The sequence below is a fragment of the Pelodiscus sinensis genome, chromosome 30 (genome assembly GCF_052426305.1).
Source record: "Pelodiscus sinensis isolate ZL-2025 chromosome 30, ASM5242630v1, whole genome shotgun sequence".
NCBI classification, from domain to species: Eukaryota; Metazoa; Chordata; order Testudines; family Trionychidae; genus Pelodiscus; species Pelodiscus sinensis.
In genome coordinates this window covers 10,332,747-10,338,915 of record NC_143081.1, presented here as the reverse complement: position 1 = coordinate 10,338,915, position 6,169 = coordinate 10,332,747, and the positions used below count along the sequence as shown (strand labels likewise).

The following is a 6,169-nucleotide window of genomic DNA, read 5'->3' as shown; positions in this document are numbered from 1 at the left end:
GCATATGTGTTTGGAATATTTTCCAGTTAAAAATTCCAGACAAGATTGTAACATTCGCACAACAGCAGGTGGACAGATGATGAAATGTTTCTCATTTTGAACTATTTTTTCCTTCAAAGTTTAAAATTTTGAAGCTATAACATCAGACCACTAACTGATCTTATTTCATTTTTCAGTTCAGTTCTGATCTTGTTCAAAGGATCTGACTTTTAAAAGTTCATCAAAAATGTAGATATTTACATATTTAATTAAAATATTTCTCTTCCCATTTTCCTGAATGACTTAGGAAAGGTGAAGATTTTTCAATTGGCAAAATAACCAATTAAAAAAGTGAGGTGCATCAGAAGAATTTTAAGCAAATGCTTATGAATTTCCCCTTTCCAACCTGTTTTGATTAACTCTCCTTTTCACTCTCTAATTTCTCTAGTTGTGAGAACAGCTGCTCTTCTCTAGAGTTTTTCTAAAGGCTCCGTGCACCTCTTTGTTCCTCAGTGTGTATATTATGGGGTTCAACACAGGTGTCACAACTGTGTACATGAGGGAAATCAGCTGATCATTTTCCTGGGTGGAGGTAGACTTGGGCCTCAGGTAGGTGATAAGGGCTGTTCCATAGAGCAAAGTCACCACCGTGAGATGGGAGGAGCAGGTGGAGAAGGCTTTACGCCTCCCCTCCGCTGACGGCAGCTTGAGGATGGTGGAGAGAATGCGGATGTAGGACAGGACTATCAACAGGAAAGGGCCCATGATGAACACAGTTGAGAGAGTGAAGACCACCACCTCATTTCTGGATGTGTCGGTGCAGGCCATCTTCAATAATGGTGGGATGTCGCAGAAGTAATGCTGGATGCGCTTGGGACCACAGAATGACAGGCTGAAGATCCAGGTGGTTTGAACGATTTCCACCATGATGCAGATAGTCCATGAAGCACCTGCCAGTTTTGCACAAAACCGGCCACTCATGATGGTCGTATAGTGCAAGGGGTGGCATATGGCCACGTAGCGGTCATAGGCCATGGCTGCGAGGAGACAGGAACCTGTGAGACCCAGGGTGGTGAAGACAAACATCTGGACTGCACAACCCACAAAGGAGATGGTCTTTTCCTCCACCAGCAGGTGAACCAGCAGCTGAGGGGTCACACTGGTGGTGCAGCAGATTTCCAAGACAGACAGGTTGACCAGGAGGAAATACATGGGGGTGTGGAGGGAGGGGTTCAGCTTTATCAGGAGGCTAACGAGCAGGTTCCCCATCAGGGTGAGCAGGTAGGTAACAAGAAGCAGCAGAAACAGAAGGATTTGCAGCTTGTTAAGGTAGGAAAAGCCCACCAGGATGAACCCATCGGAGATGGTCTGGTTCTCCGAAGAGGCCATCTGCAGGAGTGAGAAAGACACTGGAAATAAATCTGAGATCTAGCAAACATGTGGATGTCAGTTAAGCAACAGTTTGCCATCTGTTTGGATCTGTCATACTAAACCGCACTGTAATTCTTTACGTGAATGGCCATTGCTGCAGCAAACACCAGCAGTTGTGTTGACATCAGCTACACATTGCTAAGGTGCACTGGGGAAGGTCTAGGTTGGATATTAGAAAATACCAAGTGACAAGGAGGGAGGGGAAGTGCTGGGCTGGGTTCCATAGGGAGGGGGTGGAATCTCCATCCCTAGAGGTGTTTAAGTCTTGGCTCAACAAAGCCCTGGCTGGGATGATGGAGTTGGGATGGGTCCTGCTTTGGCTGTCGAACCTTCCCAGCTTAGACGTAGCCTTTGAGAAATGTGGTGTAGAATCCCATTCACAAAGGGAGAAGAAAACATAAGAACATAAGAACGGCTATACTGGGTCAGACCAAAGGTCCATCCAGCCCAGTACCTGTCTGCCAGCAGTGGCCAATGCCAGCTGCCCCAGAGGGAGTGTATCGAACAGGTAATGATCAAGCGATCTCTCTCCTGCCATCCATCTCCACCCTCTGACAAACAGAGGCCAGGGACACCATTCCTTACCCATACTGGCTAATAGCCATGTGTGGACTTAACCTCCATGAATTTATTTAGTTCTCTTTTAAACTCTGTTATAGTCCTAGCCTTCACAACCTCCTCAGGCAAGGAGTTCCACAGATTGACTATGCGCTGTGTGAAAAAGAACTTGCTTTTATTTGTTTTAAACCTGCTGCCCATTAGTTTCATTTGGTGGCCCCTAGGTCTTATATTATGGGAACAAGGAAATACTTTTCCTTATTCACTTTCTCCACACCACTCATGATTTTATAGACCTCTATCATATCCCCCGCTAGTTTTCAGTTTGCTAATGATTAGGGGTTTGGAATGGGTCCCATGTAAAGAGATTGGGACATTTCAACCTGGAAAAGAGGAGACTATCATCAACGCTTTCCCATGGAAAACATCCATATTTTATAAAGCCCATTTTCTCAGGAGGGGTTTTGATTTCTTTTCTTTATTGGCAGCATTTGAACTGTCGCTAAATAAATGGAGACATTTACTCACCATCGTGCATAAAGTCGGCAGAACTTCTTGTCACTGGCAGCTGAGTGATCTTGTCATAGTTCTTCAAGCCTTCTGCACACTCCATTGACATTCAGGAGAACGTGAAAGCAAGGGAAGACACTTACATTATGTGGGGAGAGGACTGGGGGAAATATGGCTAAAAGAGACCCGAACTTAACTCTTGGGAACCTGGTGCAGAACATGTTCCATGGAGGTAGTGGTGGATTCTCTGGACAGACTCTGCCCGCCCAAGCGACTCTATTCACATCTGAGGATAAGTCTCAGTTCCACAAACAACGTGTGTAAGTGATTCAATGGCTGTCCATGGGGGCTGCCCAATACAGGGGAGCAGGGCTGTCCTTCGCATTCACAGGGCCCTACACAGCACTATTCAACCGGTGCCCTTTCGCCCAAGGGCAGCCCGGGGGTGGAATTGTCTAGAACTGTGATTTTCTAATCTCCAGCACACACTGGTGGACTATTTCTAAAGCAAATCTTAAACGAAGGTCTTATGCACTGACAGAGTAAATTCAGAAACTGACAGTGTAGCCCTCGGCAGTGTTCCCTGTGATCTGTGTGCTTGTGCAGCTGCACAGCAGAGACTCAAATGCTGTACACAATGAGGTTGTTTGTTTCTGCTCGTGGTGCACATCCGCATATACCTCGGTGAACATAAAATTTATTGTGCACATCGATGGAAAAGATTAGAAGGACCATTGCATCTGGAGTTGGCCTGTTAAATGGCTTCATCACCACGTGAATGGCTCTTTCAAAGGTTCAGTGTGCTGGTAATAGGATAGGCAGGCTTTTCACTTTGAAGATAACTAGACCCTCTCCAGGGGAAGCAGAGCCACTGAACAGGGATAGGAAGAAGTAGGTGGGTGGACATTAACACCCAGGGGTGCCCCAACTTTTCCGGTGTTCTACACAGCTGCATATTGTACATATGAGAAAGGACTGCACTGGAGGCAGGGGCAGGAGGAAGGAGCCCCAAGAAACACAACCACTACAAGAACAAATATAAAACATTGACTCAAGGCACGGTGATGAGCATGTCAGCTGCTTCTCTCACTTGTGGGTACTAGTGTGATATGGGATCACAACTTCCCATGATGAAAATTAACAAAACAACCCTGTAGCCCAGGTCACGGGCTCATCCGGGGGAGTTAAATTAGTAGAATTCAGAATGACAGATTGAGATCAAGAGATTGATTGAAGTATGAATAGGTAGACAATCAACTGGATTGACTAGATAGATAGAGTGTATGGGGATAGATAGATAGACAGAGAGACAGACACAGCCCATGTGCTCAGACTCACACTATGGTTCTCTGCCCACCTTTGTGACATTCAAACGAGAAAGCAGTGAAATGGCCGTGCCAGGCCAGATAAGAGCACAGTGCCCAGGAATGTCAATGGGAGACTAACGGGGGCATCCGTCCTTTATTCTGAGCCTACCTTGCATCAGAACAGCAGATCCGTCTCCTCACTGGAGGCACTGAAACATGGGGAAGGAGGCAGGTGTTTTTATTCCATTCCCAGGCTTCTGGGACCAAGTCCCCGGAGAAAATTTCTCCTGCTGTCCCTCAAAGGAAGAACAGTGCTGCCTGGAACAGCAACAAAGCAGAACTCACCAGCTCCATCAGTTCATGGGAGGCTGTATGATCGTTACCACTACGAGTCATTTCTAGATAGCGATCGCCCTGGGATCGTCTACCTGTGGTGAAGGCTGGGACACTTGTTTGGATGCGGGGATGGTCTGTCCCAGGCAACACAACAGAGACAGTTGGGGCATGGGCAGGAACAAACCCCAGGGCTCATGGCTCCAGGTGCTCAGACTCTGGGCCCCACTCTTGTCGCAGACCCACAATGAGGCCCCAGGAGCTGTGACTCACAGCCCCACCTGCTTTAACCGTTACACCCCACTCCCCTGACAGGGCTGGGAACAGAACCCAGGAGTCCTCACTCCCAGACCTCCCCTGTCCTACCCAGAGCAGTCAGGGGGCGGGTCCCTTTGGCACCAGTCAGTTTGCAGCAGGACCAGAGTCAGGGCGAAGTCCCAGGGGTGTTAGAACAAATTCTGAGTGGGAGCAGAGGAGCCGGGGGCCAGGTGCAGCAGGGAGTGGGGGGACAGCTCAGCTCGGAGAACCATAGAATCCCAGGGCTGGCAGAGACTGCAGGAGTCATCGAGTCCAACCCCCTGCCCAAGGCAGGACCAACACTGACTCGATCATCCCAGCCAGGGCTTTCTCAAGCCAGGACTTAAACACCTCTAGGGATGGAGATCCCACCCCCTCCCTAGGGACCCCATCCCAGTGCTTCCCCACCCGCCTAGGGAAAGAGTTTTTCCTAATATCCAACCTAGACTCCCCCACTGCAACTGGAGCCCATTGCTCCTTGTTCTGCATCTGCCCCCACTGAGAACAGCCTCTCTCCAGCCTCTTTGGAACCTTCCTTCAGGAAGTTGAAGGCTGTTGTCAAATCCCCCCTGGCTCTTCTCTTCTGCAGACTAAATAAGCCCAAATCCCTCAGCCTCTCCTCACAGGTCATGTGCTCCAGCCCCCACATCATTTTGGTCGCCCGCACTCTCGCCAATGCATCCACATCCTTTCTGTAGTGGGGGGCCCAGAACTGGACACAATACTCCAGATGTGGCCTTACCAGAGCCAAATAAAGGGGATTAATCACTTCTCTAGATCTGCTGGCAATGCTCCTCCTAAACTACCCTAATATGCCATTAGCCTTTCTGGCTTCTAGGGCACATTATTGACTCATATCCAGCTTCTCATCCACTGTAATCCCCGGGTCCCTTTCTCAAGAACTGCTACTTAGCAAGTCTGTCCCCAGCCTGTAACAATGTTTGGGATTCTTCCATCCCAAGTGCAGAACTCTTCACTTGTCTTTGTTGAGCCTCATCAGATTTCTTTTGGCCCAATCTCCTAATTTGTCTAGATCACTCTGGACCCGACCCTTGCCCACCAATTTATCTACCTCTCCTCCAAGCTTAATGTAATCTGCAAGCTTGCTAAGGGTGCTATCCATCCCCTCATCCATGTCATTAATAAAGATGTTGAACAAAACCAGGCCTAGAACCGATCCTTGGGGCACTCTGCTAGAAACTGACCGCCAACCTGACATTGAGCCATTAATCACCACCCATTGGGCCCGACAGTCTAGCCAGCTTTCTATCCATCTTACAGTGCATTTATCCAATCCATACTTCCTTAACTTTCTGGCAAGAATATTGTGGGAGACCGTAACAAAAGCTTTCCTAAGTCAAGGTATATCACATCCACTGAATTTCCCATAACCTGATCATAGAAGCTAATCAGATTGATCAGGAATGACTTGACCTTGGTGAATCCATGTTGACTATTCCTGATCACTTTCTCCTCTTCCAAGTGCTTCCAAATGTATTTGTTGAGGATCCCCTCCATGATTTTTCCAGGGACTGAGGTTAGGCTGACTGCTTTGTAGTTCCCTAGATAGTTCTTCTTCCCTTTTTTAAATATGGGCACTATATTTGCCATTTTCCAATCATCCAGGATCTCTCCCGATCTCCATGAGTTTTCAAAGGTAATGGTCAAAGGCTCTGCAATGACATTTGCCAACTCCCTCAGTACTCTTGGATGCATTAAATGCAATTGCCTTGAGTTCTCTGGGGCCATTGTTT

The 6,169-nt window shown here is 47.8% G+C and overlaps 1 pseudogene; it reads right to left on the bottom strand.

The window, feature by feature from the left end:
• Positions 1-414: 414 nt before the first annotated feature.
• On the bottom strand, positions 415-1,368 carry LOC102447202 (olfactory receptor 10A4-like; annotated as a pseudogene).
• Between the last annotated feature and the right edge of the window lie 4,801 nt (positions 1,369-6,169).